Here is a 24,612-nt window from a genome sequence, read left to right on the forward strand (position 1 = left end):
AGTTGGCACAGCCCCCTCTCCCTTCCTACCTCCCCTCCTACCCCACACCAGCCTCCTTCCTGCCCCATGGAGGTCCGGAGTGAAGCCCCCTCTCATGCTGCCCCCTCAGATCTTCATGGCCAGCTCCTTCTTGTTTTTCAGGTCTCAGGTGGGCCTCTCTGACCACCCCTTCCAAAATAGCATCCCTCCCACCCTGGACTCAGTGCCATCACTCTCTGTCACTTTGGTTTTTTTGTTTTGAGGAAGATTAGCTCTGAGCTAACTACTGCCAATCCTCCTCCTCTTGCTGAGGAAGACTGGTCCTGAGCTAACATCCATGCCCATCTTCCTCTACTTTATATGTGGGACACCTACCACAGCATGCCTTTTACCAAGCGGTGCCATGTCCACACCTGGGATCCGAACCGGCAAACCTCAGGCCGCCGAGAAGCGGAGCATGTGAACCTAACCGCTGCGCCACCGGACCAGCCCCATCTGTCACTTTGTTTTACGTCATAGCACTTAGCACTCTCAGAGATTTTCTTCTTCACTTACTTATTGGTTATACATCTGTCCTGCTTGCAAACACAGCCCATACACTGCTGTATCCTGACCCCCCACCGAACAGGGTCTGGTGCGCAGTTAAGCGCTCATAGACGTCTGTAATACATGCTGAGCGGACGGTGCGTGGCAGGTGCCCAGGGGATGGTGACTGTGGTGCAGTGGGGGAGGTGGTGACTGTTGTTTAGCCCTTGCTTTGTGCCGGACACCCTTCTAAGTGGTCCATATTATATTAACTTACTGAGGCCCTGCCACAACCCTGTCAAGTCAGTTCTGATGCTGTCCCCACTTTCAGATGAGGGGACTCAGGCACAGAGGTCAGATGTCTTGCATGAAGCTACACAGCTGACCTGAGCCCGAGCCAGGGTTTGATCCTGGCAGTCCCGGTGCCCCCCGGAACTCTTGGCTGTTCCACTTCATTCCTGGGGGAGATTAAGAGTGAGGCAGCCTGAGCCCTGTCAGGCCGCGCAGGCTGGACTGAGCCCTGCCCAACAGGCACTGGCCAGCACTTGGCGGGCACCCACCTTCCTCCCATTCTGCCAGGCTCGGCCAGAGGTGCTGGGGGCAGGGGCTCAGGCTCAGATGCTTATACTGCCAGAGGGCCAACTCAGGTGCCTTCAGGGGACGGGCAGGGGACAGCAATGAGGGAAGCCAGTCTTGGGTGAAAGAAGCAGTGCGTGGCAGTGATGGGGAGTAGCTGGTGGGCCTACGGCACAGCTCAGGGCACAGAGGCGAGGCCCCAGCCTGCCCCACCCTCTGCTGCAGGGTGGGAATAGGAGGATAGGTTTTTCAAGACAAACTGGAAATTCAGAATTGCATGTCAAATGTCCTGAGTTTGAAGGTGAGTGAGTCACTCAAATATTTCAGAAATGCTGTAGAGGCTGGTTTCCACTCCCAGGCTGGCATTTTCTTTGTCTCTGGTGAGACTGGTGGGCCCCAGGAAGGAGGGCCCAGGCACCTGTGCCTGTGGACACAGAGAAGCAGCAGCCAGACCTAGCTAGGGAGACTTTCTTGAGGAGGTGGCACTGAGCTCAGCCTTGAAGGAGGGCTGGGGAGACGGCCTACGGAAAGTTGTTCCAGGCAGAAGGAGCCATGGCTCTGCTCTGGAGAGAGGGCACTCTCGCTGCCCACATTGGCTGGGCTGTAGGGGAGCAGAGGATGCCTTGACGCCTGAAGAGGTTGGGGTTCCCCCTGAGGGAGGGCCGGTCCATGAGGAGTCTTCGGCAGGAAGCATAATGGAGCCTCCAGATCTCATGGGTTGCTTTGTGAGGGGCAGGCCAGAGGTGATTGGGGGTCCAGGCTCCAGGAGAAGGGACTGACCCAGGATGGAGGGGTGGAGAGAGATAAGAGGCCAACCAGACCAGAAGTGGACATGAATGTGAGGAAGATGCTCAGGACCGAGCCTGGCCCAGGTGACATTGCTGACTCATGTGGGCCTCACAGCAATCCTGTCCAGTGGGCATGGTTGTTCTCGCCCCCCACTACCCTCCTGGTGCACACACAGGCTTGCACACTCTTACCAGTTGCGGGGGTAGGTAGAGAGTTCAGGACCTGAGGGAGGTGTAGTGCCCACCTCCCCCGTGAATGCAGCTGAGGCTGGAGACAGGATGTGTCCAAGGTTAAGAACTTGTTAGGACAGTGGCCAGGAACGGAGCTTCTGTTGCTTCGTTCAGCGGCTGTTTCCTGAGCATCTGCTGGACTGAGGACACCAGGGATTTTCTTACTTTGCCCCATGGTCTGGTGAGGAAGTGTTGTGATCCCCTTTCACAGATGAAATAACTGAGGGTCAGAGTGTTACAGGGCCAGCCCAGGGCTGCCGCACAGTGGCAGCAATGATGAGGCAGGGTCCCAGGCTGCCCAGCGTCCCTGTGCTGCCCCTGCAGTCCCTGGGGCTTTGTTTGAATGTGGGGAGGAGCAGTACAGACAGACCCCCCCACCATTGTCACTTCTCCAAACTTCACAGGGCTCAGAGAAAGGGCACTGGGTGTCCGCTCCATGGCCCGGGCCAGGGGGTGGCAAAGGCACTGTTCCCTGGCCCCCTGCCTCAGCCCAGCTCCCTCCGCCTCTGGCTTCTCCCTGGGCTGCCCCACGGTGTGGCAGGCAGTCTGGATTCCACCAGCCTCTCCAGACAGTCCCTAGGGCCCACCGTCCAGTGGCTGCTGTAGCTCATGACAAGACACAGCTCTGGCTTTTAGAGCAGGCCAGCAAACTAGAATGCCCATGGGCAGCATGGGTGAGTGGCCCAGCCAGGACTGCAGGGGGCACACTGACCGCAGTGCCTCGGAACTGTGTGCCCTGTCGGAAGGGGCAGAGTGCGCTCACCTGAGGCCACATGTTGCCCTGGGAGTGCAGGCCCACAGTTTTTATTTATTTTATTGAGGTCACATTGGTTTACAGTGTTATATAAATTTCAGGTGTTCATCATTATGTTTCAAATTCTATATAGATGGAATCATATTCACCACCAAAAGTCTAGTTTGTATCTGTCACCGTAGACATGTGCCCCTTCACCCCTTTTGCCCTCCCCTCACCCTTCTCCTCTGGTAACCACCAATCTGTTCTCCTTATCTGTATGTGTGCTTGTTTGTTTATCTTCCACATATGAGTGAAGTCTTATGGTATTTGTCTTTCTCCATCTGACTTATTTCGATTAGCTTAATGCCCTCAAGGTTGATCCATGTTGTCACAAATGGCATGGTTTCGTCTTTTTTTGTGGCTGAGTAGCATTCCATTGTATCTGTGTACCACATTTTTATCTATTCATCCTTTGATGGGCTCTTGGGTGGTTCCAAGTCTTAGCTATTGTGAATAATCTTGCAATGAACACAAGGAGGCATATATCTTTACACATTCGTGTTTTCATGTTCTTCGGATAAGTACCCAGTAGTGGGATAGCTGGATCTTATGATATTTTCTATTTGTAATTTTTTGAGGAATCTCCATACTGTTTTCCACAGTGGCTGCACCAGTTTGCATTCCCACCAATGGAAGTAGGAACACACAAGGGTTCCCTTTTCTCCACATCCTCTCCAACACTTATTATTTCTTGTTTTTTTAATAATAGCTATTCTGACAGGTGTGAGGTGACATCTCATTGTGTTTTTTTTAAAAGATTGGCATCTGAGCTAACATCTGTTGCCAATCTTCTTTTTTTCCTTCTTCTTCTTCTTCTCCCCAAAGGCCCCCCAGTACGTAGTTATATATTCCAGTTGCAGGTCCTTCTAGTTCTGCTATGTGGGACGCTGCCTCAGCATGGGTGGATGAGCGGTGCCATGTCCGTGCCCAGGATCCAAACCAGCAAAACCCTGGGCCGCCCAAGTGGAGCGCGCAAACTTAACCACTCGACCATGGGCCGGCCCCTCATTGTGGTTTTGATTTGCATTTCCCTAATAATTGATGATGTTGAATACCTTTTCATGTGCCTAGGCCTGCATATTTAAATGTTGGCAACTGATCAATTTCTAAACCACCACTAGAGGCCATATTTGACCCACAGACTGCCAGATTATGACCACAGCTGTCGAGTGTGCAGGGCATCCTCCTACACAGAGCTCTGTGAGCCCTGCCACGCATCAGCCCATGGCAACAGCGTGTTCTGGCAGCGCTGGCTGTTTCTCGTGCGCTGCCTCGTTGACTTTTGAGTCCTGTTCCACCGAAGTCACGGCCAAGCTTGGAGAGCACAGGGCCTCATGCAGAGCGGGCCTCAGAGCCGAGCACCCCAACACCCAGCCCGCGGCTGGGCAGAGAGGCAGGAGGTGAGGAGGCTGAGGCCTGGGGAGATGGCACCGCCAGGCAGGTTGGTTCAAGAACAGGCTATGGAAGGAATGCCCACGAGACAACTCGGGCAGTGGTCCCCAAGGGGGTTGCTCAGATCCTCCCAGCGGCATCCAAGAGGATTCGAGGGGGTTCACAGATAAGCCTGCAAAGAATGTTCCTTGTTACTTGTCTGTTTTAGAGTGTACTCAATTGGTGGCAATGGTTACTGAGTTTCCACTTAGGGTAGCACATAACGTTTCTAATTGAATTAATAAGTTGATTTAAGGAAATATTTAGTAAGTAATAGAGGTGGTGGCAATGCATATGGCAAAAATGGTGATGCTGAGGAGAGATTTGGGAAGTCCTGGGTGGGTCGTCCAAGAGTTTTGATGGGTGAAGAGGGACTCAGGTAGCCTTTAGGGGCAGGTGAGATTTAGAGCAGGGAGAGAAGCGATGACCTGTGAGCCAGATTTCCAGTTCTCAGGAGCAGCAGGATGCTCGGTCCGTTCTGAGCACGTCCCATATGTGAATGAGGCATCAGGCATGCCCTCCAGTGCCCGCAGCCTACAGCCTACTTTTCTTCTCCCACCCATGTGGGCAGTTGCGTTTGGGACCTGGTGTCAGCTGAGACAGGTAGGAGGGGTTGTATGATGACAGATGACATGTCCACCGATTTAATGAGGGAAGCGAGCTTTGTGGGGAGTTGTGGGCAGTGAGGCCAGGCAGGCAGACCAAGGCCAGGCCATGAAGGACCCCGGGCCCCTGGATGCTCATTTCTGCAGCGTCAGTGGGGCCTCCTCTGAGAGCTGGCACCCACCCCCGGCGTCTGGGGACTGCGCTCACCAGCTTCCCACTCTGGAGCAGACTCAACCCGGAGCTTCATACACACCGTCCTCATGTTTGGTCACAGGGCCTAGGCGAAGGAATCAGGCTGAGGGGACAGGCACCTAGCCCAGGGGCCATGGGTGGCCTCGCCGCTCTCCTGGGCGCCCTTTCTCCTCCCTTGATGCTGGAGCTCACCGTGGGGCCGTGGGCACTGGGGTCATTTGGTTCAGGGTCTGGTTCTGCTTGGGAACAAGGCAACGGCCCTGAGCCCCGCCCCACACAGGCTTGAGTTTTCCTTGGATAAAAACTAGCAGTTCTCACTGTTTGGCTATTCTTTAAGGAAAAAAAGAAAAATCTTTACAGTAACTGAAATGAGGGTGCTGTGTGGCAAGACATGTGACTGTGTGTCTCCCAGCTGAGGAAGCCAAATGCCATCCTGGAATTGGAGACGCCCTCTGGTTTCTCCTCGTTTCACCTCTAGAATGAGAGAGGAGGGCAGTTTTGAGCCACTTCTGTTTGACGTCAGACCCAGACCATGGTCCAGGCCAGATGGGGCCATGCCAGCACCATGGAAACCTCCCTGTTGGCCCTGAGTGGGAGTGAGGGGAAAGCCCCTGCTTGGTGCCCTCATCTCATCTACCCTTTCCACTGCCCACATGGCAAGACCATTGTCCCTATTCCACGGATGTGGCTATGGAGGCTCTGAGAGTCATGAGGCCAGCAGGAGGCTGCCCAGCCAGTAAAAGGCAGTGCAGGGTCCATCCACACAAGGGAAGCTCAGCACCTGTCCAGTGAGCTTCTCTAGGAGTCCCCACTTCTGCTTGTGGCGCTCGTCCACACAGTACACAGGATTCCCTGGAAGAGGTGGTCTCGGCCAGCCTTTTCCAGTTGTGGGGTTGAGAGAAGCACTGGGGTAGCCATCTGGGTGTGAGGATGGTCAGGAGCAGAGACCTGGAGGCTCAAGTAAGGTGTGTGGGGTCAGGTGGCTGAGAGGGCAGTGGGAATGAGGTGGGTCTGGGAGGCAGAAGCCTCTAGATCAACATAGCCCACGCGGACAGAGGCCCACCTGGACTGTTTCCCCAGGACCTGGACTCCCCCAAAACTACACAAAGGCAGTTTGGGTGGTAATGCCCACATTCTCCCCTCCCTGTTAGGCTCAGTACCAAAAACAGCCAGCCCAGGGGTCACTTGGGGGCAGTGAAGAATGCCCTGGGCTTTTGTCAAGGCCAGAATTCCTCTATATTTTCCCTTCCCACCCTCCACACTCCTGGACCCTCTGGAGCCCCCATCAAGGCCTTGATGGCACCCAGCCTGGCCCTGCCAGGCCTTGAGGCTGCCAGCTTTCCCAGCTCCTATTGCCAATGCTTGGGCCTGGCCACCCTCAGGGGTGCAGCCACAGTCCACCCATCCAGCCGTGGGATGGTCGTTGCACTCCCTGGAGTTGAGGTGATATCTCACAGGGGCCTTTGATGATGACAGCCAGAGACTGTTCTGAATGATCAGCTCACTTCAGGGGTCGGTGTCCCTGAACACACGTTGACCCCTTCTTTCCATAGCTCTCTCCTCTAATTTTTTAGAGTGCATTTGTTCACTCACTCACTCATTCATACATTCAGAGTCCACTGAGGCCCACGTTGTCTGCTGATGGCTTCTCATGGCTTGCCGCCTCTAGGTCTGAGCGCTGGCCGCCCCTGCCAGGCCCCTTGCTCTCCCTCTCCCGCCACACCAGCTTTAATTCACTCCTTCAGGAGCTCCAGCTTCTTCCCTTCTCAGGGCCTTTGCACATGCCATTCCCTCTGCCCACAGCACTGTCCCCTCGTCTCCTCCCTTGGCTTTCTTGTACATCTCCTTCAAGTCTCAGCTTAAAACGTCCCCCAGGAACACCTTCGTTGACCTCCCCGTCTCAGCAGTAGTGCACCTGTCTCCTCCTAGCACCTGCTTTTTCTTTCATCGCATGTGAGAGGCGCTTTGTCAAATGGTGAGAACTTAGATTCTCAAGCCCAAATGGGTCAGGATTCTGGCTCTACCACTTAAGCAGCTGTGTGTTCTTGGGCAAATGACTTCACCTCCCTGGGTCTCAGTTTCCTCATTTCTTGGTTGGGAAAAATGATAGACCTTGCTCCTCATAGGGCTGTTGAGGCTGAATAGACAAACACAAGAGCACGTTTATGAGGACGTGCACATAGGAGAGCCCCAGGACTCATTAGCTTCTGGTGTCATTGGCTGGCTGGCTGTTCACTGGTGAGAACTGGGTGTGTCTGTTGTAATCCCCATGAGGATAGGGACCAAATCAACATGCTCCGTGAGCATTTGCTGAGTAAATGCCTGTGCCAAACCCTGCTCAGTCCTGGGGCCGAGAGAAGAGCCCCTTACAGCCCCGCCCCTCAAGGAACTCGCACCCAGGGAGGAAGCCCTGCAAGGGGAAGCAGGCCGGTGCAGGCTGACAAGAACCGTGGGCCTTTCCACCACTCAGCTGGAGAAGCCAGGGTGGCATGTGGCGTGTTGGGTGGGGGCCAGCGGTGGCTGAGCCTAGGAGTGGGTCCACTGGGACCCTGGGGACTGGCAGGCCGGGCCCAGGAGCCTGGAACTGGTCCAGGGATGAGGGTTGCAGCAAGACTGGCAGATTGGGAGGAGGATAGCCATTGAGGAAGCCCGAGGCTGAGACACTGAGGGCCTGCCGGCAGGTAGCCTCCTGGGCCCCTCTCACCTCCAGCTTCTGCCAGAGCCCGTCACGGCCCTGCGTGTCCACTGAGGACTCACTTTGAAACATCCGTGACTTTGGCTCTACAGTCCTTTCAAAGCCGCATGTCAGAACCACAGCCTCAGAAAGGAAGTCCTTTCTCTGAGCTCCATGTTTCTTCCAGCTGCTCTCAGTCCCAGCATCTTTCTTTTTGTATCCCGTCTGGTCACTGTCCATGGGGAGAGCCACAGAAAGGTCCTGGCCTCTGCTACAAGCCTCCCCACAGTTGCTGTGTGCCTCGCCTGCACCCCATGGCTCACAGCACCTCCTCCCCTGCTTTCTGCCAGCCCTGCCACATCACCCCTTTTCAGTACATTCCCTGATACCCCCTCCTTCATGCTCCCCTTACACAGTCTAGGCCTGGGAGCTTCCAGAGAGCAGGATGTGGCCTGACTTGTCATGGGACTTGGGGGCCAGCAGATGGCCCTGCCTGTGGTCGATGCTCTGAAATTGCCCTTTAGGTGGGGTGCCCATGGTCTCACTGTCTGCCTAAGCCAGCTGGCTGGCTGTGTCCCTACCCTAACACCCACTCGTGGACTCAGTGCTCTCCAATAGGGGACCAGCCTGGCCTGGGCCTCACCAAGTTTAATGTGGCCACTGCTATGCAAGAGCCCCATCTCCCCAGTGCAATCTGTCAGTGACCCTGCAGTCCCTTTGCTCCTGCCCCCTCAGGCCTTCTGCTCATTGACTGTGTGTTTTCACATGGTGCAGCTAGCATGTGTGGCAGAGAGGGCCCAGACCTGCTGTCTCTAGGTGCCCGCACCCTAGGCAGGTGTTCTTCGAAACCCCATCTAGAAGACGGCAGGTGGAAGGGGCAAGGGGTTATCCATTCTGCTTTTCTGATTCAAGACAGAGGTTCCCCCAAGCCGCTGGTCTACTGTATGATCGCCAGGGCCTTCCCCAGTCCACGCAACACCCCCTTTCTGTCTTCCTGGGTCAGGAGCTAGAGAGACTGCCTGCGTTCCTCCCTTCCTCACAGTGTGCGGGCCAGGACCCTCAGGAGCCCATGGGCCTGTCACAGCAGGACCCATCCCAGGGCAGGGGAAACCAGAACAGGGCAGTCAGCTTGAGCTGCCACCTAAAGGACAAGTCAGCTGGTCAGAGAGACTGAGGAAGGCCTAGACGGGGCGCCAGCAGGAGCCGGGGGCTCAGGCTGCCCCGTGTCCACTGATAGGAGTTGTGGGGAGAATGGCTGGAGAGACAGCCACTGGGGAAGAGCTGCAGGCTGGGGTCTACACAGGGAGCGTGGGGGCTTGGACACTGAGGGGACTTAGCGCCCCCCCTGATGATTGACAATTGCCTGAGGACCTCACTGTCCAGGAGAGAGGTGGAAATGAATCAGTACTCCACTCTGGCACGTGCTTTGATGGGAATGGGCAGGCACAACAAGGACACAGAGGGCGTTGGACTCCTATTCAGCATTGACCATCCGGTCCTGCCCAGCAGCCTCCCAGCCATCTGGGACACAAAGATTCTGTTCAGCCTCAGTTGCCAGATGAGGAGCCAGCCCAGGGAGCTCACGTGGCTGTCCTAAGCCACATAGACATTGGTGACAAAGTCATCTCCCCAGGGAGGGCCCACCTCAGGTACTTGGGAACCAACCCCACACTGCTGGATGGGCTTGGCCACCTCATTGCAGGAAGCCCCAGCTTATAAACGTGGTCCAGTTACGGGAAGATTGGGAGGGCTTTTGGTTTTCATTTGACACAGTGATTTCACGGACCCACCCTGACAGCATGGCGTGCTTGACCTCAGGAGAGGGGAGCGTTGGGTTAACCCCAAGAGTCCCATCTCCTGCTGACTGTCTGACGTGATCTGAGCTGAGCCTCGGCGCTGGTGCACGTCTGGGCTAAGTCACTCCTCAGAATCTGGAGCAAGGTTGATCTGATCTGGGGTGGCCAACTCTGGGCCCACAGGCAGCGTCCTGCACTGTGAACTGGCAGAGCAACCGAGAGCACCACACAGAGCCCCTGAAGTGACAGCTGCCAGCCTGGGCAATAATGACAACAGCTGACGTTTGCAGAGGGCTTTCCGTGTACCAGGCAGGCGCCGGGTCAGCACCTCATCTCATTGCTGCGACGAGCTCTGCCAGTGTTCTGAGTCCAGAGCCCCATGAGGACTCTGCCCAGGCACTTCTCAGAGCCACCACCGTTTGCCTTTGTCATCAAGACCGCCAGAGAGGAGAGAAGACCAGGCATTGGTGGGGCTTCTCCTGCCTCCCATGCTCATTATCTCGCATTAATCCTCGTTATCAACTGTGCGATGGGGATTGTGCCCATTTTACAGATGGGAAATCAGAGATGAACTGCCTCCCTTGAGAGAGAGCACACAGCAAGTCTGTGATGGGGCCGGGCCATGTGGATCCAGTCCCACGCTCTTTTCCACATTGGTGGGCTGCTGATCAAACAGCCACAACTGGGAGTCGGATGGGTGGGGGGCTGAGTTGGTGGGCACAACCAAGGTGCTGTTGACTGGGATTTTGGTCCTAGAGGCGGGGAAGCCAGGTGCAGTAGGTGTACTTTCCTCAAATAACCTCACTTAAGAATAGAAGGCACTGGCCCTAAAGTTTCATCACGTCCTTGTGGGTATCCATGTCTTGTGAAAATGCTTTGCCTCGTGAAAATGTAGTTGGGGCTTTCCTGCCTCCTCAGAGAACTCGGATGTAACTTACACTGTCTTGACAATCCAAGGTCATGATTAAGACAAGGCGTGGGACTCAGAGGGGTCATTCCATGTAGGGGCCTGAACTGACACCGAATAAAAGAGCTGGGTGTTGGAGCCGGCCCCGTGGCCGAGTGGTTAAGTTCGCACACTCTGCTTCGGCGGCCCAGGATTTCACCGGTTCGAATCCTGGGCGCAGACATGGCACCGCTCATTGGGCTAGGCTGAGGAGGAGTCCCACATGCCACAACTGGAAGGACCCACAACTGAAAATGCACAAGTATGTTCCAGGGGGCTTTGGGGAGAAAAAGGAAAAAATGAAATCTTTAAAAAAAAGAAGAGCTGGGTGGGCCATTCTGGGTTCAGGCGAGTGACTCTGTGCTGTTGCTTTGAGGCCTCTAACTTCCCTCCATTCATTCGTCCACCTAGCTGTTTATTCAACAAACATTTATTCTGTAGAGGAGGTGGTAGGCATTGTAGGAGAGATAGGTGTGAGACAGGGGAAGGAGAGGGGGCAACGGGGCAGAGAACTCGCATAGGGAAGCCTGTGGCGTGTGTGTGTGTGTGTAAAGCTGCAGCTGGGCCTGGGCCGGAGGGGAGGCCTGCAGCCTCCATGCGAGCTGGGCAGTTTGACTGGACCCCCTTGGGGGGCGCCATGGACAATTGGGGACAGGAGGGTGGCAGGATCAGAGAGTGGTGCAGGGACTTCCTCGTTGCCCATCTCAGGCACAGAGAGACCTCTGAGACCTTTTGCTCGCTTGTCTCTGTGTTTTGGGAGGTAGAGGGGTCAGAGCTTTGACTGACTGAGAAAGAGGAGCACGTACATGTAAAGACCTTCTATCAAATTAAGAAATCTAACCAGACGTTAGTTCATTTGGGCTCAGCATCTGGAGGGAGACCCTGGCTTGCTGGCCTCTAGAGGCGACCCTGGACTGGGCTGGGAGCCCAGCCACACTCTCTGTTCTCCCTCCACACCTGCCCAACGCCCATGCCCACGGTGGCCTCCTCTGGCCATCCTCGCTGCCCTCAGCAGCCAGGGGGACCCTGACGACAGACACTAGACCCTCCCCTCCTCTAAAGCTTCCAGTGGCCCACACGCTGTGCCGTGCAGGTGCACACGCACACACCCACAGGCACTCACATGCAGGACCTCTCTGGCTTCATGAACTCGTGCCAGTGCCCCTCTGGCCTCCTCACTGTTCCCCACATCTGACCTTTGCCTGGCTCCTCAGTGTGGATGCTCTTCCCGCCGTGGCTCCCCACACCTCTCCAAGCTTCTGTTCAGATGCCATCTTACCAGCGGGGCCTTCCCTGCCACTGTCTGGAAAGTAGCAAAGCTCCCTGACTCTGCCAGGCACCATCAGCCTTGTTAACTTGGTCGAATGGCCTGTCTCCCCACTGGAATAAGCTCTGCTGGGCAGGGTCTATAGCTCCAGCCTCCAGTGCGGTGCCTGACACAAAGAAGGCGCTCAATAAATGTTACCAAATAAATGAATGAACAGACTATATGACCTTGGGCAAGCTGCTGAATTTCCCTGACCTCTGAAGACAGTGGCTACTGGTGTGCTCATTGCTTCCAAAAGGCCAGAAATGAAATCATCTCCAGCCCCGAGCTGTGAAAATCTTATGGCACCAACTTCCTCCATCTTCCCGAGAGGCAGAAGAGCCCCCGCCCCTCCTGGGTTCGGTTCACCTCTCCAGATGACCCCCAAAGGTGCTTCCAACCTTTTTTTTTGGTGAGGAAGTTTGGCCCTGAGCTATCGTCTGCTACCAATCTTTCTCTTTTTGCTTGAGGAAGATTGTTGCTGAGCTAGTATCTGTGGCAGCCTTTCTCTGTTTTTCATGTGGGATGCCACCACAGTGTGGCTTGATGAGCAGTGCATAGGTCTGTGCCTGGGATCCAAATCTGGGAACCTCAGGCCACCGAAGCAGAGCGCCCAAACTTCACACTTCGCCACCGGACCAGCCCCAGCTCCAACCTTAAAATGCTAGGCTGCATGCCCACCACCCTGCAGCCCTCACTCCCTCATGCCCCATCCAGCATGGCTGTGGGCTTCATGCAGAGCTGGGCAGGGTGACCGAGGCCCCCTGGCTCTCCAGGCTCCTGAGCCATTCTGTTCATCAACTCTTGCTGCCCCCTCAACCCCCCGACTACACTGGTGACTACATCTGTGCCCACTTGGAGGTGAGCCACCTGGCACACAGGATGCCCTGGGTGCCTGCCCAGGCTCACTCTCTGCAGGGCTGAGAGTGCCCCAGGCTGGCGTGGGGTACCGTGATCGGAGAAGGAATGGTGCCTGTAGTCTCTCTCCCCGGGTTTGCTGTCTGCTGCCTCCAGGTTTCTTTCAACCTGTCAGGGTCTTCAGAGGCTGGGGGCTTCCTCCGAGCCCAGCTCTCAGCCCTCCGAAGCCCCCACCCTCACACCCACAAATGCCCAGGCTTACAGCAGACATGCGTGTGCACAGAGCAGCACAGGCGCCTGACGTTGGAGGCTTCTACAGACTTGACCTGAGAACACAGAGGAAGAAGGCGTTGTTTCAGGGCTGGGGCAGGCAGGGTGCATGTGTGGAGCCCCTCCCCACGCCAGACCCTCTCCGAGGGGCTGCCATACGTGTGCTCACTACCTCTCTGAGAGGCTGTTCCCCACTCCATGCTAGAGAGGGGGTTGTTTGGCTCATTTCACAGACACAGAAACTGAGATTCAAGTACCCAGCAGAGCCAGGAGCTCCTGACCCAGTGACTTTCCCTCGGCCGGCTGTGGTGCAGAGCCAGGCCTGGGAAATGGGCCGTGACAACAGCCATTCTGTGGTACACATGCTGCGACTCCCAGACGGGAACTCCCATGTGTTCGGACTGGCCCAAAGACACCCATGGACACTAGTTCAGATCCATTGGTGCTGTCCCCCACCCTGGGCCAGTCCTCCCCGGGCCCCTTGGAGCCAAGACTCCTGAGGGTGGAGGGACCCCTGGTTGGAGGTGCTCCGACCTGAGGCCTGTGCACTCCCCCAGACTCAGGGGCGGCCTCTGCAGATGTAAAATAGCCTCCATGGAGCCAGATGAAGGATCTGAGCCCTGCGGCCACAAAGAGATTAAATCCTACCCAGCACAGAGCCACAGACGGTGTTTGGGAAGAAGGACACACACCAGTGGGTGAGGGCCCACACTAGCCCATCAGCAGCTGCGTGGGACAGCGCTGAGCCCCAGGGTACGGTGGTCCATCTCCATCGTGCCTGCAGAGAGCCCCAGGGCTGGTGACTGATAATGAGCCAAGAGTCAGTTACAGTGCAAAGTGCAGGAAGGGAAGGACCATGACATGGTGAGAATGAGGCATTGGTGTCACCTCTGGACACCTGCTCTGTGCCAGGCCCTGCACTGAGCTTTGGGGCCCCACTCATGCAGTCACTTGGGTATGAGAAGAAGGAGATGGAAGCTGAGGTGGAAGGAACAGCCCAGGGCCTGGTGCCCGGTGGACACATGGCAAGTGGCTGTCAAATGGACGCTGTGAAGGCTGGCCCAGTGGCGCAGCGGTTAAGTGTACACATGCTGCTCCGGTGGCCCAGGGTTTGCCAGTTCAGATCCCGGGTGCAGACATGGCACCGCTTGGCGAGCCATGCTGTGGTAGGCGTCCCACATATAAAGTGGAGGAAGATGGGCACAGATGTTAGATCAGGGCCAGTCTTTCTCAAAAAAAAGTGGAGGATTGGCAGCAGTTAGCTCAGAGCTAATCTTCCTAAAAAAAGAGAAGAATGCTGTCGTCGTGCAGTAACAGTACAGCCAGCCCAGGGGGCATGCTGGGTTTTGGCAGGGTGTGGGATGCCAGCATGCCAGGTGAGTGGGTCAGCCCCATGCACACACCTGCCTACCCTGGGCCTGAAAGCCATCAGCCCCGTGGTGGAGTTGTTAAGTTTGTGCTCTCCACTTCAGCAGCCTGGGGTTCACCGGTTTGGATCCTGGGGGCAGACCTACACACTGCTCATCAAGCCGTGCTGTGGCAGCGTCTTACATAAAAAAACTAGAATGACTTGCAACTAGGATATACGACTATGTACTGGGGCTTTGGGGAGAAAAAAAAGGAAAAGGCAAGGATCTTTCTCTGAGGGGCTTTGCACTTGTGCATGGCCCCATGTGCTTGTGTGGAGAGGTGGGCAGCCCACGCTCACCCTGGCTGCAGCCTTCACAGGTCAGGGAAGGGATAAACCATTGGAGCCTGCAACTGTCAAAGCAAGAGCTAGATAGGGACCACCGAAGCTCGCTACCCACCCTTCCCTCGCTACCCAGAGGACAGCCTGCCCCAGCACCTCCGCCCGCCCCTCCCACCGCTCTGGAAGCAGGGCTGATACAGTAATCAGGATGCCACATATGGACGCTGGAAGATGACTGCTCTCCGGGCCTTTGTTCGCCTTCATTATTCTGGATAAGGGTTTTTTTCCCAAGTCATAAAAATGACATTTTTAATATGTGGAATTTTTTTTAAAGAAAAGCAATATGAAGAAGACTTTTATTGTCAATAAGCTCTACCTTTTAAACCAGTTATCTTAGTTTCTGCTCTAGGTATTTTAATTGAAGATTAACTGCTCTTAAAAAGTATGTACATTTAGGGAGTGTTTGGAGTATTAAAATTCAGCTCCCTCAGTGGTGGGGACAGTCTCCATGGGGGCCACCAGGAACCGGCCCCTCCCCCACTGCCAGCCTCAAGGGGCTGTCCCTGGAAGGGGGCACCTGAAGGAGGGCCAGATCCTTGCGTTTTAGCAGAGGGGCAGGTCGGGCAGAGTCCAGGAACCACACTGGGCTCCTGGAGGCAGGGCCAGTTGCGTGAGTTACTCCCATCATCCTTCATTCTGACCCAGGAGGAAACCACAGCTCAGAGCGATCAGTAAGGCCACCACGTCACATGGCCTGGCATCTAGACTCAGGCAGTGGGCTCAGATCTCCATCTCCGTGAGCGCCACGTCACCCACCCCCCCACCCCCCCCCCGCCCCACACACACACGTGGCTCTGAGGCCTGTCTCTAGGAAAACCCCCAGGCCTGGTCACCATCCTCTGGCAATTACCAAAGACTGACTCAGTGGCCACCGTGTTCCAGGAGCTGAACAGAACCTCCTGAAGGAATGGCCCCTGCCCTCTCGAGGGTCTCTCATTTGAGAGCCGTGTGTGTGTGCATACATGCGTGTGTGTGTACACACGCCTGCGCGTGTTTAGGCATCATTGGCAGAGTCGGGCTCACCATCAGTTCCAGCAGAAAGGGGGCAGCTACGGTTCTGTCTGAGAGAAGAGAGACGGGCCCCCTTCCCTAGCTACCTGGGAAAGCACTTGGGTTCTAGGTGGTAAAGTGGGCATGTGACCACTTCTCTGCGACAATTGAGTGACCTTGGGGTGGATCATTTCGTGTCCCCGGGCCTCAGTTTCCACAACTGAATGATGAAGTGGAGAGTGTGCCCTCGCATGAGTTGAGGCATGGAAAAGTCCTTTTCTGGCCCTTCCTGGGCCAGGCCTTGCGCTAGGCTCTAGGATATGATCTCTGCTCTCAGAGAGCCACAGTTGGTCAGGGAAGTGAGCTCGTGGACATCTGTGACGGGGGTCGCACAGAGCTTGGGGACAGTGCTTGAGGGTGGCCCTGTGGGCGTCAGGCCGTGGTGCAGCAGAGCAGAGTCTGGCTCCGAAGCCAGACCATGAGCTTGAGCTCGGCCCACCACGTCTTCACTGTGAGGCCTTGGGCTCATTATTGACTGTCTCTGCCTAAGTTTCCTTGTGTTTAGACAGCCAGCCCTGGGGCGGGTGTGGATTGAGGAGCACTGCTGTACAGAAGCACTTTGCACAGGGCCCTGCTTGGGTAGTGGCTGCGTGTGTCAGCTCAGAATTCCCGTCGGTGTTCAGGTCATGACTGTTGAGAATTGCCTGGCGCTCATCTTTGGGGCAGTTTGGGCCAGGCCTGCCTCACACAAGATGGTCTTTCCACCTCAGACCTCCTTTCTGACTATTAGGCCACTTTCAGCATCTGTCTGGGCAGTAGCTGAGGCCTAACAGCCCCTCCGCTGGGACCCAGAACAAGAGGCACCCGAGGCCTCATTCCTGGAAGTCTCTAGAGACAAGGTCCCCACCTGGCCCAGCCCACACTGCCCAGGCCTGGAAGGTGCCATGCTGCCCGAGTCAGGGTGGTCCCCAGTCACACCCACACCCTTGTCTTTTGCCATTTCCTCTCCACCCTCAGAGGTAGCTCGAGTCCCCTGCACCTCCCTGCCCATAGCATTGCTGTCCCTGCTCGTTTGTTCCCAGTGAGAAGCAGCAGGACCCTAGGGTGGCTGGGCCCGGAGCCAGACTCCCAGGCCTACAGCAAGGTGGACAGCTTTGAAAAGCCATGGGCCTGAGTGCAAATTGCTGCTTCCTGTTTACAAGCTGTGCAGCCTTGAGCAGTCACCTCCCCTGCCTGAAAAGTGACTTAGGGCAAATTGAGAGGCTTGGATGAGATGCTGTCTGAACACACCTGGCTGGGTGGAGGGTTGAGAACACCAGCTAAGCAGTTGCTATGATGGCGATGGCAGTGGCAGAGTGACCTGGCCAGGCTCTGGCCCGGCCACCCACCTGCACAGCCCACCTCACCCGGGCTCCCTCCCTCCTTCCCTGGGTCACAGCAGGGATCCAGCCAAGCCCAGGTCCTACACTCTAGCCTGCCTTCCCCACCCAGGGACTTTGTCAAACCTCAGCCCAGAAGGCCAGCCAGAAAGAGTTCCCTGGAGCACTGCTGCCCAGGCTTACCTTCCGGAAACTCTGCCACTCAGAGACAGCTCAGCTCCATCCCCAGGTTGTAGTCACCGGGGCCCCCATCCCTGTCCAGCACCCCTATTCATGGAGCACTTGGCCCATTGCCTCTGAGCAGTCTGGTGCCCACATGTACAGCCGCAGGGACAGCGGAGTACACGGCTGATAAAAACTTAATCACCTTATCTTTTTAAAGCTCCCACCTGTGCTAATGGGGAGCATGGGGGTGCTGAGGAGCAGGCCTCCAGATCTGGGTGGGCTCAGCATGTTGGACGAGACGGCCAGTGCATTCCCTCCTCTTCTACCAGCCCACCGGCAGTCGGCCGACCTCCTGCTCCCTAAGCTTCCTGTGGATTGACAGGGCCTGACTCGGCTGCCCAGCTGTGGGAGGGTGGTTAGGAGCCATGTGGGCAGGTGGGTGAACTCTGACCACCTGGGGGAGGTCACCCTTGGGAGAGAGCCAGCTGTCAGGGCTCAGCCCACTGGCAAACAAGACAGGGGTGCAGGTGGGCCAAGGTCGCCAGTAGTGCCCCTTCCTGGAACTGCTGGCCACTGCTGCAGGCTGCCCCTTGTCTCCTGGGGACGCAGGGTCTGAATGTGAGGCAGAGTATAGAGGGCCTCCGTCCCCCTGGAGTTAGGAGGACCGGAAGGCATCAGAGAAGGCCGAACAAAATGCTAAGGCTTTTACTGAGAGACCAAAGGAGAAGTGGGGTTTGCAAGGTAGACAAGAGTCGTAAGGCACCCCAGGCTGAGGGAACTCTAGTACAGAGCCAGGATAGGGGTGAGTGGCGGGGGCCCTGTGCAGGGCTGAATGGTGGAAGTGAGGAAGCCCAGGATCTGCAGGAGGCAGTTGGTGAGGGGCTGGTTAGAGGAATTTGAACACCTGCCTGAGGAATAGCTGAAGATTTCTGAAGTGGGAGGGATGATCAGGTTTTTGTTCTGGAAGGATCTCTTTGGCAACAGACCCAAGGGCAGATCAGGGTGAGAGAGCAGCGGAAGGTTCCTGCTAGGATGCCAGTGCCTGAGGCCTCAGTGCCAGGAACCTGCTCCTGCAGAGCCTGCAGGGGTGCTGAGGGAAGGGGTCCTTGAGGAGCCTAAGGCAGGCCACCAGAGAAACTGTGTGGGCTCCCTGCTCGTGGCCGTACAACTTCGGGCGAAGGGGCAGCCCTGCTTGAGCTCCCAGGCTGCACACCAGGTCTGGCTTTGGGCAGGAGGCGGGGCGCCCCAGCTGCCCCGACTGCGAGCCTCAGTGACCCCCACAGTCCCTGCAAGGGGATGACACGGCCCCACCCCGGGTGAGCATCATGCCCGCCCTGGGCACCGCCATGAGAGGTGGCTCGGTGGGTGATGTTGGATAGTTCAGAGTCCCCGCCAGCTGCCCCTCCTCCCCCACTGCCCAGTGACAGCAAACTCCCCCTGCCTGGGCTGCCCCTCTAACAATTGAGCGTCTGCCTGACTCTCAAGACCAAGTCGTTTCCTATGCAGAATGGTTTTATTTTTTACCCTAAAACAAAATCCTTCCTTCCACACAATGCACTGGTTTCCCTCCCCACGCACCCCCAATCTCCAAAGCCTCCACTACATTGTAATTTCAATTTCCATGGTGTGGGAAAGATTTCTGCAAAGGGTCCTTTTTTGTTTTTGAAGAATTCGTCATCGCAGCTAAGAAGCTTAATATAAATTAAAGAAGGAATTAGACAACATTAAGACATCAAAATGGGGGTGCGGGCGCCCGTTGCCTCGCTTCTGCCCAATCAAAGGGGCCACGTGGAGCCCGTCGAGTGTGCGCTCCAGAACCTCAGAAAAAGCGAGATTCCGAGAAAGGGCCTGTACTGTCGCGCCTCTCCTAATTCCCTTTGTCGCAGGGACAGCGGAGTACACGGCTGATAAAAACTTAATCACCTTATCTTTTTAAAGCAAATTGCATCTTTGTTTACATACGGGATCCATAGCAGGAAGAGAAGGGAGGGAAAACAGGCAGCAGTTCCACCCCGAGCCGCCGCATTAACAGCTCCCAAGGATAAACACGAAAACCCAGGCCTGACAGAGAGGTGGCAGGAGCATCCAGAGTCACCAGCACCCCTCAAAGTTCAGTTCAGGGAGCTCAGCAGGAAGGGAGACCCTCCAGGCTGGTCTTGCCTTTCTCTGCCCGGCGGCACACACTGGCTCCTGTGGCCAGCCCCACTCTCCCTGACCTGCCAGGCCCTCCCAGCGCCATGCTAGCCTCTGGGCAGTCCACTGAAAACCAGCTTGCCCGTCCTCCTTGAGCCTTTCCATCCCTGCCAGCTGGCAGAGCTAAGTTCATACAGGGCCCACGCCACCCTGCCCACTGGCGGACAGAGGGATCTGGGTTCAAACTCCATCCCCACCACTGACTACTGCAGGGCCATGAGCAAGTCCTTGGACCTCGATGCGCCTCGGCAAGGCACCTGCAGGCTGCTCTGCAACAGCAGCCGTACGCACATCGGACATGACTGGGCCCTACCCTGTGTTAGGGCCGCTTGCGCCCTGGCAGAATCTCTCCCATTTCTGCCCCCCTCAACCCTCTCCCAGCCAGGCCACCTCCTGCCTCACCCTCAGCAGGGTATCCTGCACAGGCCACCATGTTCAGACCACATCAGAGGGTCTTGTCAGATGCTGCACTGTGCACACCTCCCGCAGCCACCTGTGACTTATGCAGGGCAGCTTCACAGCCAGGGGCAGGCAGGTGGAAACCCCTTTCTCCTGGTGAAGTTTGATGCTGGAGCCCAAGTGAAGGTACAGCCACTCTGTGCAAGGGACCTCAGCCCCACTGCACAGGGCCATCTCACTGAGGGAGGTGCCCTCTTTGGAGAATCCCCTCCTTCTCACAAGCTGGGCATGCAGTGCAGACTCAGGGCCTGGATGAATTCAGGCCCTCGTGGCCATCTAGCCCTGGCCACCCCATACGTCAGCCCAGCCCAGTTGCCAGGCATGTCCTTCTGAGTTCCCCAGCCCATCCATCATCACCAGGATGCTGGCCCCACAGAGGGCCCCATCCCTTGCCCTGGCTCTCTTTCTGCCCTGTCCTTCCAGCTCTCTGCAAAGCTGCTTGTTCCAGAAGAAGTGCTGGAGTGGCTGGAATTGGCTGTAGCCCCGTGGGGCCACCGAGGGGGCCATTGACCCCAAGCAGCTTGCAAGGGCTCAGTTCCCACTGTGGGGGATGCAAGCCGCCCACCGGCGTGGAGGCCCCTCTTTCAGTCTGGCCCCCAACATGAAAGCGACGCCAGCAATTGGAGGCAATTTGCCGGCCTTTGATGGCCGTGTCCGGGCGGCACCCGCAGCACCCGCGGCCAGGCTTGGGAAACAGTTGTGTTTCCCGCATTCTTCTCTGATTACTCCTGGCCCAGCCAAGACCAGCAGCCTCCAGCCCATTGTCCCTTTGTGTGGAGCTGCTGCTTGGTGAGAAAGGCCAGCCTGGCCCTGGGAGAGTGTCCCCAAGGAAAGCCACGGGTAGCAGCATCCCCCCAGGGTCGCACTGGCCCGCCTCCACTGCATCCTGGGGTCTGGGCTCGTCGGGGCGTGGGCAGGGCGGCCTGGTTCCAAGAATCCTGAGATATGGGGAGAAAGAGCGGGAAACGTCTGCTGAGGCCCTCTCACATAACTCGTTTGACCCTGTGCCCACCCTGCCAGGCTCTAGGTCACATGGGGTGGAGGGCCTGCCATCTGAGCTGGGGCTTCTCCCTGGGGCACTGGTGTGCGGATCAGTCTTTCCTGGTCCTAGAGGCACAGGCCCGTAGGAGCGTGTCCCTTCCCTCTGCTGCCCTGCACACCTGGGCGAGGGCGCCCTCATTCCCTTTGTTTTCATCCAGCACACCCTCCCTGAGCCCACATGCCAGGCCCTGTGCCTAGCACTGGAAAGGCAGTCCCCCTCACAGGCCCCTGGGGAGATGGACATATAAAGCAAAAACCATGCTAAATAGGGTTCCAGGAGGGATCAGCTCAGCCTGGGCAGAGAAGGGAGGCCTTCTGTGGAGCCAGACAGAAAAAGCGGGGAAGAACCTTCCAGACAAAGGGAATGTGGCATGTTTGGAGGCCCTGGTTGATTTCTCCTGGCTGGAGCACGCAGCAGGGTGCAGAATGGGGCCAGAGTGTGAGCAGGAGGGAGCACAGGCTGGAGGAAGCAGAGTCTCAGATGCCAAGAAAGAAGAGAGACTGTGGCATTGGTGGAACCAAGCCTAGGCGGTCCACGTGTGCCTTAGAACAACCCCTCTGCAGCCAGGGGCTAGACCAGGGAGGAGGCCAGCACTGCGACCCCCAAGGGGAGCACCGCAGAGGCCTCCTGTGCCAGGGCAGGGCAGCAAAGATGGAGAGCAAGGGTGGACCTGCAGGAGAGTGTGGAGGGTGAGTCCCTAAGCCTGTGCCTCCCAGTTACTGCTCTTGATGCAACAGCAATGCCAGAAACCGTGGACTGCCAGCGGCCATGAAGGAGCCATGAGCATCATCTGCTCCCAAGGTTCTGCTTGTCCCTCTCCTTCACTAGACAGAGCCAGAGAGCTGCAGAGATGATCCCATGGCCCGCTGGCAAGCTTCCTGGCCCATGGCAGCTCTGAGAGCCTTAGCCAGGATGTGGAGATAGACCTGGCCCGGGGTGACAGCCACCTCTCGTCCCTCCCCTGGAACCCTCTTTCCCCCTCCCCTCTGCCTCCCCCTGTGCCCATGGATTCAGTAACCAGACTGCATGGGGTGAGCACTGTGCCTCCTCTGAGCTTGGGCCTGGGTGCCGGAGGCCATGCTGGTGGCCCTGTAGTCAACAGCCCTGTGAGTACCCAGGGTCAAATAGAAACCTTGGCAAGTAGAGAAAAGTAGAAGCAAGAAGAAAGCGTTCCTTGTAACCACACTTCTGACCACTGACAGCCTAATGGTTAGCCTTCTAGTCTTTTCTTTCTGCATCCCATAGCTGGAGCAGAACTCTTCCGAAAATTTTGATTCCTGAATATTCTCAATTAACATTATAAGATAAGTTTGTCTTTGTGTAACTTTAAATTCTTCTCAGGTGTCACTTTTTGCCTCCTAGAGCATTTTGCCTGGTGGCATGCATGGTGGCCCTATCCTGACTGCCCTCCCGTGGTCTCAGTGCCCTTGTAACTTCACAGGCCGTGCACCTCATCTGTGGTGAGCGCACAGACCTTAGAATCCCGTAGCCTCGCCGAGTCCATCTCTGCCTGCCCAGAGCTGTGTGACCCTGGGGCCAGTTACTCATGCTTCTGGGCCTCAGTTTCTCCCACATTGTGTTGTGAGGATTGAGTGCCTCCGTGTGTGGCGACGTCTTTGTGCACGGATCTCAGGCTGCTCGTTAGGACCAGGAGTGAGCTGCGCGTCGGTGCTGTGACCGCTCGGGGGCTGCAGCCAGTGCTCACCCAGCAGGGCCTTACCAGTCCTGACTTATTCAGCAGTGTTCTCTGAGCACCTACCCTGAGGCAGGGACTGTTCCAGGTGTTGGGCTTACGGCTGTGACTAGAAAAACAAAAATCCCTGCGGTGGTAGAACTGATATTTTAGCAGGGGCAGACAACAAACTTCAACATGAGGAAATCGTGGTGTGTGTTGGAAGGTGATAATGGCTATCAGAGAAAATAGAGCTGGGGGGAGGGGGTGGGAAGGCCTCGCCAGGAGGTGCCGGTTGCACAGTGATTCGAAGGAGCTGAACATGGGAGCCTCTGAAACTGCTGGGGGCGGGTCTTCTGGCTGAGGAATCAGCACATGCAAAGGCCCGAGGTAGGAGTGCACCGGGTGTGTCGGAGTGAGGGGACAGTTCCAAGATGCAGTTCGGGCCAGGCTGTGTGGGGAGAGCGTGGTACAGAAGTCAGAGACCAGGAGCTTCAAACATGCTCCTCATCACTGCGGGCACTGCCAGGGGGCCATCCCAGGAGAGGGCCGCAAACTGCTGCCCAACCCCCCGTGGCCTCCCAGGCACGCTTCAGAGGAAGGTCCCTAAGAGAGGGTGGCAGCTCCATGAGAAGAGGACTCTCCTGTTTGCCTGTGCCCCCAGGGCCTATAGGAAGTGCTCAGTAGCCACTGGTGGACAGTTGGCATTTAGCCACCTTCCTTACCCTGCTGACCCCGGAGTTGGTGCACGGCTCCCACACGTCCCTGAAACCCTCCCTGGTTTGGGCTCCCACAGAGCCTGGTGCACTGGGTACCTTGTGGATGTGGTGGCTGCAGTCACCCTGGAGCCCGGCCCTGAAGTCCACCAGCACGCAGCCACACATCTTCATGTGTCCTCAAGCACCCCTCATTCCCACCAGGACTCAGCGCTCAAACTCCCTTGGCCTGCAGACCCTTGCCTGGATCTCTGTGTGAGCAGCCCCTGTCGTCTGGTCCCGTCCCAGCGCTCTGCCTTGGAGAATCCTGCTCTCGGCCCGCCCCTCTAGATGACACAGCGGTTTTGTTTCCTTGACTGCCCTGGTGGCTATCTGGATTATCTTGCTGGCTTGTTTACTGTCTGCTCCTTCTCAGACTAGGAACTCCGTGGGGGCCAGGCCCTGGTCTGTGTGTTCCCCATCATTGTCTCCCAGTCCTAGAGCGTCTGTGAATGTTTTTGAGTGAAAGCCCCAGGGGCAGCTTGGGAGAAACTCAGCGCACCCTGACCTGTCCTTCACTTCCCTCCGTTTGCCACTTGGCTAAGGAAAAAAGGCCACTGAGAAACGAAGTAGCTCCCAGTGACATATGCCACGAATCCAAATAGCCCAGCAGCCCCAGTGGACGGGTCTCTGTTGGTCAGGCTGTCTGGGGTTGTGTCGGGGCCACCCTATAATGGAGCAGGGGTCAACGAGCCTGACCATCTCAGAAGAGCAATTAAATGGCCCTGTCCTCGCCAGTGCCAGATAGACTTTCCGGCTCTGCCTGCTTTGGGCAGTGTGAGGTATGCAGTGTGTGTAACGAGAGCCATCACGGGTGAGATGGACCGCTGATTGGGCCACACCTGTCTCCCTAGCCCCGTGCAGACGCCGGTGAGCCCCACGCCTCTTCAGCCATCAGACCTCCTGGCACCAGAGGGAGACAGGCTGCCCATGCCATTCGTCAGGGTCTGGTGCCAGCCACCTTCTCTGTTTGCAGAAGGAAGGCCGGGGCTCTGATTCCGGGAGTCAGATACCTGCCGGCCTGGCGCTTGCTCTTGGGGGTTGGCCCGGGGCCATTCTCACATCCCATCCCAGAGGCATGAAGACCAGCTGAGTATGGAGCCTGCCATTAGACATCATGCTACTCGGTGGGAGGGCAGCTCGGCTCCTCGTTGTACAGAGCCGCCAGGCCCACAGCATCCTGGAGACCTATTAACCTAAGCCGAGTGTCCTGGCCTTCCCAGGGCATGCAGG

The 24,612-nt window shown here is 56.7% G+C and overlaps 1 protein-coding gene across 2 annotated transcripts in view; it reads left to right on the forward strand.

Annotated features, from left to right (window-relative positions):
- The window catches only part of EEFSEC (eukaryotic elongation factor, selenocysteine-tRNA specific), a 258,706-nt gene that overhangs the window by 231,737 nt on the left and 2,357 nt on the right, over positions 1-24,612 (forward strand). The gene's annotated exons all lie outside the window — the stretch shown is intronic.

Source organism: Equus przewalskii, chromosome 15, assembly GCF_037783145.1.
Source record: "Equus przewalskii isolate Varuska chromosome 15, EquPr2, whole genome shotgun sequence".
NCBI classification, from domain to species: Eukaryota; Metazoa; Chordata; class Mammalia; order Perissodactyla; family Equidae; genus Equus; species Equus przewalskii.